Source organism: Furipterus horrens, unplaced genomic scaffold (genome assembly GCF_987537825.1).
Source record: "Furipterus horrens unplaced genomic scaffold, mFurHor1.1.pri manual_scaffold_4, whole genome shotgun sequence".
In the NCBI taxonomy this organism is placed as follows: domain Eukaryota; kingdom Metazoa; phylum Chordata; class Mammalia; order Chiroptera; family Furipteridae; genus Furipterus; species Furipterus horrens.
This window is the reverse complement of record NW_028327174.1, coordinates 34,407,943-34,423,274: the sequence shown is the minus strand read 5'-3', so window position 1 is coordinate 34,423,274 and position 15,332 is coordinate 34,407,943. Positions and strand designations below refer to the sequence as shown.

The 15,332-nt window shown below is 35.4% G+C and overlaps 1 protein-coding gene across 1 annotated transcript in view; it reads left to right on the top strand.

Moving 5' to 3' along the window:
• SOX5 (SRY-box transcription factor 5) overlaps positions 1-15,332 on the top strand; it is a 941,468-nt gene that overhangs the window by 307,591 nt on the left and 618,545 nt on the right. Inside the window, exon 5 of the mRNA XM_090275485.1 lies at positions 8,075-8,141. The gene's annotated coding sequence lies outside the window, so the exon portion shown is untranslated. The remainder of the gene's footprint in view (positions 1-8,074; positions 8,142-15,332) is intronic.

Sequence of the window (15,332 nt, the reverse complement as noted above, 5' to 3'; positions counted from 1 at the left end):
TTATGTTTGGCTGCCCAGTCTTTGGAAGAGTGGAAAAAAGCTAATAACATCTTTCTGCTTTCAGAACTCTTAACTCAAGCTTATATTTCCTGGAAACTATTCCCAGGCCTTTGCGTCCAGGTTCTATTGGATCTGATAGATCCATTCATCCATTCATTACATCCATCACTATTATCAAGCCCCTAATACATGACTTCTCCACTTAAAGAAAGTTAAGGGCTGTTCCTTGCTACAAAGATGTTTGTACATAGGAGAATATTTTCTATCTCTTATGTGTTCAGGACTTCTAGTGAGTTTAGGTTAGTTTAGGCTCTCCAAGTCTTGTGAAATGAAGAAAAATTTAGAAAAGTTCTAAAATAGGTTTCTTTCCCTTCATATCAACCAAGACTATTTCATATTTACTTTATTCACAGAGATCTATATTCAAGAATAGGAGTAAAACTGAGCTCTGATGACAGCATCAAAGGTAATTCAGGCTCACCAAGTTCACTTGGCTCACTTAGGAGATACGGGGAGGCAGCCAACACCAGCTCAGGTAGACTAAGGCGACTGTCCTTTCTGAGGCTCTTCGAAGGATTATAAAATACTCATATAGGTAATTAATTGTAACATTATTTGCCATTGTCAAGTATTGGAAATAACCTAAGTTTCCATCCATAAAAGAACTGTTGAATAAATGGAAGTATGTCCATACAATGAAGTATTATGAAGTTATAAAAAATAATGAGGAATATCTCTGTGCACTAATATGGAGACATTTTTAGGATAAATAGTTAAATTTTTTTGAAAGTTAAAAGAGTATAGGCAGTATGCTATCTTTTGCACAAGAAAAAATAAACAGATAAGAATAAATACATATATGTGCTTACTATTACAAAAAGAATTACAGGAAGGCTAAGCCAGAATTGATGAAAATAATTACATATAATGTGTGGGTGGGATTGAATACAAGGGAGAAGGATGGAAGTAAGTCTCCTCAGAGTTACCTTTTTATATATATATTTTACTTTTGGACCATGCAAATATCATATACATATATTCAAAATTAAAATTTACTCAACTGGGATGGAAAAGTATCGGTGGTGTTAGATACTGAGATTAATAGAAAGCTGAATGATAATCATTGTCAATGGTACATCAGACCAATACTTTACTAGAGAACAAGGAGGAAGTGAGGGGGAAGCATTTAAAAGATTTACACCTACCGAACTATATATACAACTTTGTATTACTGGAATTTTCCCATTAAATTTAATTCTGAAATTTTAATTTTTAAAAAATCTTACAACTAACAGAATCTTTTCTCCCTGTTTCCTGCACCCATTTAATAAGAGAAGAGAATAAATGAAACTATTAATAGCTTTCTTTACTTTGGCAGTAATTTGAGTCAATGACGTGATTTCACATCATATACTCTGGGGAGAAGAGGGACAGAATCCTTTGTTAGTGTCTAAAGTCATAATCATTAAAAACATAGCACATTATAGGAAGTATTACTAGCTTCCTGAGCCATATTGTTTTTCTATTTAATTTTTACTTACTACACAAACAATACCAGCTCCCTGAAAGTGTAACATGCTTTTGGAGTTCACCCTTTCAGAAGCAAGAAAGTAGCAGCTATTAAAATTATTTTAAGAAAGTGAACTATTATATTGGAAAAATAGGGAAAGGTCTGATAATTATTAATTGATTTGACTAATGGGTTTCAAGTGCTCCCAGTGTGTTAAAGAAAGTTTTAGACATTTTCCTAGCTTCTGCCATACATGACTCTGATTCACCAAGTTCATATGGCTCTTATATGAAACAAACCTGCCAAGATGTGTATCATTTAAAAGTTGATTTGTATTGGGCCTACTTTTAAAAATAAATTCACAAAGACAACCTGACTTTGGTGATGGTGAAGTACAGCTGTAGGTTCCTGTTCTCCACGTTTAGTCCTGATGTTACTGTTCACCTGAGGGGAGCAAATGGGGATGGGCTGCAATCATGAAGTTCACCTTCTTTATCTGTGTAGAATTTGTGTTCAATTTAACCAAAATTTATTGGCACCTCCTGTGCGTCTTCCACTTTAGTCATTTCTTTACCCATTGACTTTCTAATTAAATAAGTAAAATGTCATAGCATTTTACACAGTGCAAGGCAGCCTTAGACACATTGAGTAGAGACAAAGCAAGAAGACTGCTAGAGCAAGATGTACAGTGAGAACCCTGGATGTTTCCGAGGAGAACAAAGGGAATTAAATCACCTCTGCTAGGGTAAGGTTTTAGTTATGACATGGGTCAGTGATCACAGTCTTAAAGAAAATTGTATCATTGTACATATCAGTGCTTTGCATCATGCAGTGACATAGGAGAAAATTAATGAAGTAGAAGTGTCAGTTCTCCATATCAAAAGCTGTGAAATATATGTCCTCCCAGCCAAAGAAGGCAAGATCTGGGCTTTTTTTTAAAAACATGGATCTATAGAATAAATATGCAACCCTCCTGATAATGTTGGCTGATGAAATGAAATTCACCAACTGTAATTCTGGCACAGAGAGACACACATAGTGCCTGCATACACACGCACACACACGCAGACCCCCAGCATATCCTTAATCATTTGCTATCTTATTTACATTTCATTTGCTAGAGTAAATTCTATCATTTGAACTTTTAAAAATATATTTCAATGTTACTTAGGGAAAAATAGGAAATAATGTAATTGGCTTTCAAATAGCTTATTGCCATTCAAATACTCTCCAGATAAATTATATTAGGAAAAAAAACACACCCTGTTTTAGCTTCTGAAACATTCTAAATGGAGACTTAGCTCTAAGTAATCAAAATTGCTTTAGTTATGCAGAGCAGCATTAAAAGCCATGTCCACTAATTGAGTGAAGCGGCATTACTGAAGCAGCCCTGTCCCCTCATTAGATGATTGTGCAGGCACTGTTTGTCATCCTGGGTTCCTGGGCTCAATCTAACAGTGCTGCTGGCTCAAATGAATGGTTATTCATTATGACACACAATGTCCTTCCAATGAAACAACATTGTGGAACCCATGGGGCCTCTATCTGTCTGCTGCTGGTACTCCTGGACCACGTTTCTTCCACTTTAGCTCAAGTGACCACCTTTGCATGAACCTTCTAATTTCTTTAGCTAAGTGGTGACTTAAGGTACACCTTAACTGAAGAATGGCATTCAGTTGCCTTCCACTAATGGTCATGGAGAGAAAGAAGGTATCTAACCATGGGTCAAGTCAGTCTGAAAAATGATTCCATGTTCTAAAGGAAGTCAAGTGCAATCTAGTGTACATGCATGTGCAAGGACTTCTTCTGAACTTCAAATACCTCACCTGTATCTATTCATAGGGAATATTAATAGAAAATATTGAAATAGAATTGTCATAAGGTAATTCAACATATTTGGGGGGAAACGTCATGTTTATATGATGAGCTTTGCTTTTATAGTCTAATGAGCAGGCAGAATGCTGTCACTGGGGGAAAGATTCCAGCAGGGATCCAAGTGGATGCTTCCTCCTGGCAACTCTAAGTTGTATGTTTGTATCAATCAGATCCTTGCGCTGATTCAGATAATTACTTTTGTCCTTGAAGAGTGACTGAAGTCTGCCCATAAAGGGTGTCTAAAAAATGCCTGGAAGTAGCATTTTCTCTGCAATCCTTAAATTGATCATGAATGTAGAAAAGGTTGTGTATATTGACCAATTGACTCCATAATGCTGGAAGTGGTGGTGTTGAGTCAGTGTGAGCTACAGGACAGTGGGGGCACCCACTGTTTTCCCAAGACTGAGCTTAATCTCTCTGTAGGAAGTCTACGCCGAGCAATGTGGACCTGGTGGGGCTTTAACAGCATTAAAAGCCTACCTACCCACACAGAGTTTAATGTTTGAAATTCCACTATTGTAGTTATTCCTCTGGATTATTTTAAGAAAAAACAACAAAAAAAAAACTTTTCATGACATAACCTAATTGCTTAAAATAGGTAATAGATGACTATTGGTTATGAGTAATCATTTAGTCATCTAAAGTTTATTTCTGTTAGCCCTGTCCCTCCATAAAATGCATGCTAACACAGTCATCAGTTTAGAACTAGTGCCCGTTACCTCGTTTTACAAAATGTTTGATAATGTATGCCCATCTACTCTTACATAGTCGTTTTTAATGCGTCTTGACTGAATGCCTGCTTTCTTTACCAGATCTGCTCCATCCACATTCAGTCTTCACAATTTCGGTGAATAGCAACTACATCCTTTTATTGGCTCATTCCAAACACCTAAGCATCATGTTTGACTTCTAGCTTTCACTCATGCACACATCTATTTGACTGTCAAATCTCATCTGCAGAAAACACATATATTCTACATTCATTGCTGCCACTCTGGCTCAAGATAACCAACTATAACCTGGAATATTAAAATAGACTCTGCCTTTATATCCAGCCTCAGTCTATTCTTAACATACACCTGGAAATAAAATGAGGGCATTGTGGTTGTCCAAAGGCCTAGAAATTACTTCCGTTAGTTAGTGGGCTGAATTTAGAGATGCTGATGACCTACCATGTGCTCAATGGTCAAGGCAAAGAGGAGTTGCCCACCCAAAATGCCAGTCGCAACACTGCTTAGAAATAAAAACTTAAAAGTCACATCATAACCCCTTCTGCTTAAACTCTTCCAATGGCTCCTAATTTTTCTGAGAACAAAAGCCAGTGTTCTATAAGAGTTACAACAGAAGAGCCTCCAGTGTCTCACACAATTGGCTTTTGTCCCTCCCTCACTTACCTGATTTCGATTTCCAGCACTCTCTCATTCACTCAATGCAATCCAGCCATCCTGAAAATGCAGTCAGGCCAGCTTGCTATTATCACTGTGTGAAAAGTTCTTTAGATCCAATATGCATATGTCTCAATCCCTCAACTCCTTTTTCAGATGTCCTCTTTACCAGTTACCTGTCTTAAAACTATAGATCCTCCTCTCAGATTCCTATTCACCAGATGTTTGGTCTCCGAAATAGTCATCATCATCTAATTTATTGTTATATTCTTGTCTGTCTTCACTCATCAGATTATAAAATTAGTGAGAGATTTTTGTTCCCTGCTATTACCTCATTGCTTAGAACAATATCTGGCATATAATAAGTGCTCAATAAATAGTATTTTAATGAATTAAGTTAAACTCATTAGGCACAATTGCATTAAAGAAATGGGGATATAAAAGCTGAGAGGCTAGTAGATTTGTCCAGAGACATATAGCTAGTAAAGAGAAGAATTTACACATGTCCTCATGAATATATTTATTCATTCATCTACCAAGTGTATATTAAAATCCAATCTAAATCAGGTACTGTTCTTAGTGCTAGAGGTAAGCAATGAACACAATAAGTAGGTTCATGAAACAATCTAGTTTTAAACAGTATTCATGAAATAAAAGCAAAAAAAAAAGGAACAGTGACAGGTGGTGTGTGGATGCTTCCAATTCTTGTATTTTTCCTCACTATAACCTGATAGCTCATTTCCATATTAGTAAGAATTACTTAATATGATACATTAGTCCCCAATGGTGACAAATGCCTTGAACCATGTCTTCTGGCCTGCACTTGTCTGCTTTTGTGTGGGCATAATATTCAAAACCTCATCCTTGAGGGATGCCTGCAAGAAAAAGTCAATGATCTCAGATTCCTTGGTGTGCAGGCAGAAGAGATAGATTTCTTCTAGAGACCTGATCTTCATGTCCTAGACCAGGTGGCCCAGCTTGGTGACGGGGATCCACTCCTTGTCGTGGCCCTTGCCTCCTTGACCACTACAACCTCCAGCCCACTTTGACCCAGCCACGACCTTGGTTCTGAATGTTGCAGCAAAATTTTCCATGGAAGCTGCTGTGGCCTCCCATTTCAGAGCTCCCGGGCCTCGCATTCCAGGGCTCCTGGGCTTCCCACAGCACCTACATCATCTGTCATTTGCTGCTTCTTCAAAGAAGAAGCTACTTTTTATGATGGTTTGGCTTTTAATGTACTAGACGTTTTCCACATTTATCACTGAATTTATACTTAAGTATTTTTCATGCTGTTGTAAATCAAATTTTTTTAATGTTGCTTGCAGAATATTGATTGCTAAGGTGTAGAAAGTCCATTGATTTTTGTATGTTGGGCAAGTCTATTGGACTTGTTTGTAAGTTTTCATATTTTTTAATGAATTCCTTAGGAATTTAAAAATGATGTTATATACAAGTTGAGGTAGTTTTTTTTTAATTTCTTCTCTTCCAATTTGGATATGTTTTATTTCTTTTTCTTTCCTAATGAACCTGGCAATAAATTTCAGTACTGTGTTAATTAGAAGTGGCATGAGTGGGCATCCTTGTCTTAGTCCTCATCTAAGAAGGAATAGAGTCAGTGTCTCACCTTACATATAATAATTGTGGATTTTCTGTAAATGCCTTTTATTAGGCTGAGGAAGTTCCCATCTGTTACTAGTTTGTTAGTATTTTTATCATGAAAAGGTATTTGAATTTTCTCGTGTTTTTCAGCATCTATTCTGATGATTATATGTTTTTTCATTTTATTTTATTAGTATGGTATGTTACATGAGTTGATATTTAGGTGTTAAACCAACTTTGCATTCCTAGGATAAATCCAACTTGGTCTTGGTGTATATTTCTTTTACTATTTTATATACTTTAAAAGAATTTAGGTACTCCAGAAATCACCCAAAATTATTGAGGCCTTTAAAAATGAAAATGAAAAGCCTTATGTAAACTAATAATCAAAAGTTATACAAGTAACCTTGTCCTAGATCACCTGTAAATCCCTGTCTCTAGCATGTTAAGCCAGTACCCCAGAAGTGGGATTCCATTACCCTGAAAGTATCATATTGAAGTTTTACTTAAAATACTGCTCGCATAATCAGGCTGGTGATACAGGTAACTCTACCATCCCAGGGCAGAAGATTTATAAAATTTATATTTTCACAGTTTTAATAATTCTGTTGTAAACAGGATCACATAAATTATTAATAAATGTATAACCATTTAAAAACCATATACCTTAATCATTTTTGGAGCCAAAGCTTAAGAAGCTAAGAATAGCTGATGAACTTCCCCTTCTAAAAATTGATCTGTAGCCACAAATTAACAATAAAATCATGACATTGAATAAAGTAGTTTCATGTATTGTGAGTTTTTTTTTCCATTTTAAGTTCATGTCAAGCCTATGAATCCATTTACAGATCAGTAAAATAAGCTTTCAAGAGGTTAGATAAATTTCCAAAGACATATAGCCCTTCTGTCATGGGACCAATGAGTAAATCTTGTTCTCTATTACACTGGAGTCTGTCTCTGGTAAAGTGACTGAGTATAAATAGAGTGTTTCTGTTTCTATTTTACTGTTTCTGTTGTTGTTTTTACTCTAGAAATTATTCAGTGAGTTTGTAAACTTTATATTTTTGTACAACTTAGTAACCTAGTATAATGTAGCACTGTGCTTTGATAAGTGCTTGTCTGTATTTAATAAATTTTAGTGCCCATTAGCATGTTTTCCATAAAGTACTGTAGCTGTAAGCAATGTTGTATTATAGGGATACTTTAGGTTAACCAGCATTGACTATAAAGATGGTTAAAATTATTTCTCTCAATAAAACTAGGCCCCGAGCTACATGCTCACACATGTATTTATATGACCGAACTAATAATATAAAGATGTTTAAAAAGTGATTTAATCAGTATAGCTCCAAAATAACTGGGGTGTGTGTGTGTGTGTGTGTGTGTGTAACTGGTTCATATTTTTACATTTAAACTGTCATTTTATCTTGACTGTCATTTATAAAAATTTGTTTTTCGACTGTTCATTATTCATTCATCAACCATTAACTGGCACAGTGCTGCGAGTCTGACATTGTTGTGTGACTATGAAACTGATCTTTTAAAAGTTATTACAGTGAAAATCACATAGTATTTCTTCCACAGTTTTGTTGTAGGAATCTTGTGTAACTCCAGAATGTTTTTGTTTTTGTTTTTTTTTTTTACCTGAGTATTTTGGAACTACTTTGATTTCTCGCTAAATTCTTTTCTTTTTTATATTTTTTAGCATTGCAAGCTATAGATAATATCAAGGACATCGGGAGTAGGAGAGATTGGACTGGGAGACTCAGCAGGTCAGGACATTTGAATTATCATTTGCTGATCATTCTTTTGCCACCGGTTCTAGAGGTCTCACATCTCTTGCCACTTATTCTTATATGTGCTGCCTTGGTATGTTCTTAGCTTTTGCAAATCATGACTAACACCTTTATAGAAAAAGTCCAGCATTTGGGTATTCTCTTTTTAGGATTTAAAACTGAAAAAAATAATTTAACAAAATTTTCAAGACTAGAAGAATATTTCTGAGCTATCAAGATATATAGATAGACACCCTGATTTCTATTATTCTTTATGGTATATAAATTGTGTTGAAATGAAGGTTTCTTGTTAACTTTTCCAGGTTTAAAACCTTAAAACATATAAGATGTGATTTGTTATGTAATTGTAGTAGGAGAACACTTGACTCAAAAATCAAGTTTTCTTTCTACTCTGCTGTACTCTTGGGGCTTGTGTATATCTCTGAAAGCTCTTAACACTCTTCAGAATCAATCTGTTTGCTAACATTAATTTTAAGTACTGGATGTTGACTACCATGTGTAAAATGAAGGTTAATTAAAACAGACAATTTCCATGTAAATAGGATGATCCCAACAGTCAAAGGGTCTTTTATGAGCATTTGTCAGCCATTGTGGAAGGTTTGGTGTTAGTCACACTCCTCAGTAAGCTGGAACCATGCTGACATTTGCAGTCCCATTGCCCTGGGTGTTGCCATGAGTGACTGACGGCTTTGTGTTCATCTAGAGCTTCAGAGAAGCCTCCCACTTTCTTTAAACAGTCATTATAACTGTCACTACTATTGCTTAGTTATTGACAGAAGCTTGGGGATGCTTCCCTCTCTGTTGCCCCTCTGGTGTTACTGTTTCCACAGCGCCTCTGGAGTTTGACTTAGCTCCTCCACATGCAGGTCTCCTATTGCACAATTGCAAGTGGGTTTTTAGTTTTCATCACACACAGAGACAAATGCCTTTGTCCTTCAGTCTGATCACATCTCTTTAAGTAAAATGGCTTATTCAGAAAGGAGCTAAGCTTAAAGTTCTCCCTGCATGTTTCAGGGATTTAATGACCTTGTAGCATTAGTATTAGGGTACTACACAGTGTACTGTTGTCATTTATCTTGAGAGAGCACTACCCTCCATCTTAAAGGAGAATAATTTCAAGTAGATCTTGTTGTAGTGCAAATACTGACATCTCTTCATTTTAGCTTACTATGGAGAGCCCTGAAAAAAAAGAAAAAAAGCTATATTTAGAATGATATGCCTAACTAATTTGGTTTGTAAGTATGTCTGCAAGGATTCTTGCAGAGTTGAGAATCACATCTGAATGATACTTTTATTAAGAGTTTTTTGGTAGTAAATATCCCAAATTTTCAGTTCACAAATATCCTTGAACTAAATATTAAAATGAAATTTATTGAAGCCCCAAGTGTTGGTTTTTCTTGGCATCCAGCTGTTAATGCCAACATTGACTTTAAATTGAATCTAGTACTTCTTTGGGTTTTCTATATTTGGAAGCAAAGTCAAGAAGAAAGAGACAAATACCTAAGATATCCCTAATCTTGAGAGGTAGAAAGAACCTCAGTGCGGTCCACCTATTTTACAAACCTAAGTTGCCACCCTGTGTCACATGAACTGTTACTAACAGAGGTCAATCTGTGTCTCTTGACATGATGCAGACCTAGTGCATTACGCTGCCTTCCAGTTTATAGGATACAGATAATCTGTGCACAGTGTTGTGCACACATACAGAAAATACCAACAGCATGTGCTGTCTTTGCTACTTTATGATTTGATACAGGATACAGTTGATACTAATACTTTGGATATTTGAAGAAATCAAGAATTTCAAGATTTTGTTGTTTTACTGTTGTTTCTCTGGAGAAGTTTCCTGTTCTGCTAGATAGAATGAAAAGCTGCTTATCCATCCATTTATTTATTCATTCGTACAACAGAAATTCTTACTCTTCTGGATATTCATTCTAGTGGAGAAAACCATGAACTGAATATTTTGATATATATTTTTATGGGGATAAGTACTAAAAAGAAACTAAAATGGAGTAGAGAACAGTGGGAGACCATATCAGATAATGTCTAAGAAAGGCCTTTCTGATAAAGAGAAAATGGAACACAGACCTGAATGCAGTGAGAATAGGAACCATTTGGATATACGGGTGAAGAGAGGTACATTCAGTGGCAAGAACAAGTATAAGGCGTGTGCTTGGTGTGTTGTTGAAGAAGGTTAAGGAAAGGCAAGAGGGCAGCAGGAGAGGAAGGAGTGGGCAAGAGATGAGAATGGGGAGGATGATGTGGAGTCCATCATATAAGACATTGACTATTATTCTCTCACATGTTTTAAGGTTCACTCAGACTTACATGTTGTATAAATCATATTAAAAATTACACTTTATCCACAGAATATAAATTATGAATGAAAATAAATTAACACTGATCATGGCAATTTTATCTGATCAAGACATTGTCTGATGATTGTGGTCAAGGAACTAATGATTGATAGTACATCTATTTTTCTTTTGCATGTCCTTAAATAGCAAAATTCCTTTGAGTTTGAATCATGTTCTTTGACTTCGTATAATAACTTACTGTTTTATAATAGGGGCATTAATGACAATGACATGTAATAGTTAAAAATAGTGTGCATTTGAATTGTTCTTTTGCATAGTTGAATTTCCCATTCATTCGACATTTATAATTTCCACTGAAACTAACTACATAGTCTCCTATGAAGACACAAACAATTATGCATTTTCTGTGCTATTTGCAAAGGAAGATGTTTGAAGATTATGCTGTGGCTTTACTTATCACATGACTCAAAAGAATATGTATTGGGAGAAACATGAAATAGTTTATCACATAAGAACTTAGTGGGAATTAGAGGAAGTGACTTTTGGAACCAGCTCTGAAACTACTGGACTGATTACTTGGGCTCTTTATCCTGTGTCTGCCTGCAAATGACCAACACTGTTCTCTCCTAAAAAAAAGCACAGTTATTGTCTTTACAGTTCCTTTACAATTTTTAAGCCTGTGTGCTCAAAATAGGTGATAAATAAAAGTTAGTTAAAGTATAAGTCACCTACATTAGAAGTGACCATTTTTAATATAAATGATAGAATAAGGCATATTATTTTATATAAGTAACAGAGATAAATGTCCATATTTATTTTTAGAAAAGTATCAGGTTAGGGATTTGTCATTGATCCAAAGAAGGAAGGATTATTTCTCTTTTTGTATCTTGTTTTTTATATTTTATATGTATATTTTTATTTTACTGTTGTTCTATTATAGTTGTTCCAATTTTTGCCCCGTTGCTCTCCCCTGCCCTGCCCAACCCCACTCCCACAATCAATCCCCATCCTGTTGTTTATGTCATGGGTCATTTATACTAGTTCCTTGACTAAACCCCTTCCCCTCCCCTTCTTTTCCCCCTTACCCCCTTCCCCCACCCTTCTGATCACTGTCACTCTGTCCCTTGTTTCCATGCCTGTGGTTCTAGTCTGCTTGTTTGTTTGTTTTCTTCATTAACTTCCACTTATAGGTGAGATCATATGGTATTTGTCCTTTGCTTCCTGGCTTATTTCACCAAGCATAACAGTCTTCAGTTCCATCCATACTGCCGTGATAGGTAGGAGTTCCTTCTTTCTTTCTGCTACATAGTACTCCATTGTGTACATGTAACATAGTTTTCTTGATCCACTCATTTACTCATGGGTACGTAAGCTGTTTCCAGCACTTGGCTATTGTAAATAGTGGTCCTATGAACATAGGGGTGCATAGGTTCTTTTGAATTGGTGTTTCAGGATTCTTCGGTATAATCCCAGCAGTGGAATTTCTGGATCAAAAGGCAGTTCCATTTTTAGTTTTTTAAGAAAATTTTATACTGTTTTCCATAGTGGCTGCACCAGTCTGCATTCCTACCTACAGTGCACTAAGATTCCCTTTTCTCTGCATCCTCACAAGCATTTTTTTGTTTGTTGACTTGTTAATTATGGTCATTCTGATCAATGTGAGGCAGTACCACATTGTGGTTTTAATTTGCATCTGTCTAATGGCTAGAGATGTTGAGCATTCTTTCATATGCCAATGGGCCCTCCGTATGTCCTCATTGGAGAAGTGTCTGTTAGGTCCTTTGCCCATTTTTTAATTGGATTGTTCGTTTTCCTGGTGTTGAGTCCTATGTGTTCTTTATATGTTTTGGAGGTCAAACCCTTGTCTGAGATATCATTGATAAATATGTTTTCCCATAAGATTGGTTCCCTTTGCCTTTTGATGATTTTTCTTTAGCTGTGCAGAAGCATTTTAATTTGATGTAGTCCCATTTGTTTATCTCCCTTGTCCTAGGAGATATATCAGCAAAAATGCTGTTGTGTGGGATATCTGAAATTTTACTGCCTATATTTTCCTCTAAGAATTTTATGGTGTCATGGCTTATGTTTAATTCTTTTATTCTGTTGTATGGTATAAGTTGGTGATCTAGTTCCATTTATATGCATGTACTATTCCAGTTCTCCCAACACCATTTGTTGAAGAGGCTATTTTTATTCCATTTTATGCTCCTGCCACCTTTGTCAAATATTAATTGACCATAGACACCTGGGTTTATTTCTGGGCTCTCTATTCTATTCCATTGATCTATGTGTCTGTTCTTATGCCAGTACCAGACTGTCTTGTTTACAGTGGCCTTGTAATGTAGTTTGATATCAGGTATTGTGATTGCTCCTACTTTGTCCTTCTTTCTCAAGATTGCTGAGGCTATTCAGGGTTGTTTTGGTTCCATATAAATTCCTGAAATATTTGTTCTAAATATGTGAAATATGTCATTGGTACTTTTTAAATTTACTTGTTTGTTTCTTTCTTTGTTTATTTATTTTTAGAGAGAGGGGAAAGGAGAGAGGGAGAGAAACATCACTGTTTGGTTGCCTCTCAATCACACCCCCAACTGGGGACCTGATGTGCAACCTAGTCATGTGCCCTGACTGGGAATCAAACCAGCGACACTTGGCTCACAGGCCGATGCTCAATCCACTGAGCCACAGCAGCCAGGGCTGTCATTGGTATTTTAATAGGGATTGTGTTGAATCTATACATTGCTTTGGGTAGTATGGACATTTTAATGATGTTAATTCTTCCAATTTATGAGCACATGAATTTTACCGAACATTAAGGAAAAGCTAATTTATATCTTTCTCAAACTATTCCAAAAAATTCAAGGAATGGAGAGGCACACAAACTCTTTTATGAGGCCAATATTTTCCTAATTCCCAAACCAGGTAAAGACACAAGAAAGAAAACTACAGGCCAATATCACTGATGAACATAGATGCTAAAATCCTCAACAAAATATTGGCAAATCAGATCCAGCAATACATTAAAAAGATCGTACACCATGACAAAGTGGGATTCATACTAGGCATGCAAGGATTATTTAATATTCACAAATCAATAAACATAATACACCACATAAACAAAATGAAAGACAAAAATCACATGATTACATCAATAGATGTTGGAAAAGCATTTGATAAAGTACAACACCAATTAATGATAAAAACACTCAGCAAAGTGGAAATCAAGGGAGCATACCTCAATATAGCAAAGGCCATATATGAGAAACCTATAGCCAACATCATACTTAACAGGCAAAAACTAAAAGCTCTTCCCCTAAGCTCAAAAACAAGACAAGGGTGTCCGCTTTCACCACTTTTATTCAACATAGTATTGGCAGTCCTAGCCAAAGTAATTAGACAAGAAAAGGAAATAAAAGGCATCCAAATTGAAAAGGAGAAAGTAAAACTGTCATTATTTGCAGGTGACATGATAGTGTACATAAAAAACCCTATAGGCTCCACCAAAAAACTGCTTGATATAGTAAGTGAATTTGGCAAAACAGCAGGATACAGAATCAATATTCAGAAATTGGAGGCATTTTTGTAGAGCAACAATGAAATATAAGAAATAGAAACTAGGAAAAAAACCATTTACTATAGCAACAAGAAAAATAAAGTACATAGGAATAAACTTAACCAAGGAGGTAAAAGACCTATACTCAGAAAACTATAGAGCACTGAAGAAAGAAATTAAGGAAGATAGAAATAAATGGAAGAATATACTGTATTAATGGAAGGGTTATTTCTAAAGTTATTATTACTATTATTCAAAGAATCAAAGTGACTATTAAAAATGAAAATTTAAAATGAAGAGGTGGGGTACCTTTTACTAATGGACTTGTAGCATTAATTTCCAATTTTCAAATAACTTTATTTTATTAAAAATATTCAAATGAAATCAATACATTAAGAAAATATTTTAAAGCTATAATTATGTATCTAAAGTTTAGAGTCCCATGATTTAGCTGCCAGAATCTTCATACAAACAAGTATATAGAAACCTATTAATGAGTATTAATATAATTTTCCTGAAAATTCTCTTTTATTCTAAAGTTTTTTTTTAAACCATAAGACTAGGAATCATATTTATGATTAAACAGAGGTATTAGGAAAGTATTCTTTCACATTATTTTTTGAAGGAAAGTGCATGTCTACCTCACCTTCACATACACACCTAAAATTGTTGTTAAATCTAAGGTGATTCCCATCCCTTTGTGGGTGAAGGAGGTTCTCTCTCTCCCAAAAGGTTCAGGGTCTTCACCTATACTTATACTCCGTTTTCTCTGACATTTTCAGAAGCATTGATTTTTTGCTCTAGTATCTTGAACTTTACTGAAACCTTTAATATTTAAACATGCTCAGGTTTCTCATCTTAACATAAATAAACAAAAACTTCCCTTTGATCCTGCCTCCTCTAGCTACCTCTCCTTTCAAATACATAGTTCTTTAAATTTTTAATTTATTGTCTTCATTTTCTTTCTTGCCTTTTTAATTTATGTACTTTTTCCATCTTTTTCATCGATGGAATCATGCCTTCTACATCTTAAACTAAGTTTCCTGATTTGCAAGTTTTGGTTAGGGTAGCTATAAAAGGAAGCGATGGAACCCTGACCAGCGTGGCTCAGTTGGTTGGGCATCATCCTGCAAAGTGAAAGTTTGTTGGTTTAATTCCCAGTCAGGGCACATGCCTGGGTTGCGAGTTAGGTTCCCCCTTATGAGAGGCAACTGATTAATGTTTCTCTCTAAAAATAAATAAATACAATCTTTTTAAAAAGAAGTGATGGAGAATGTTGCTTTTACTTTCATA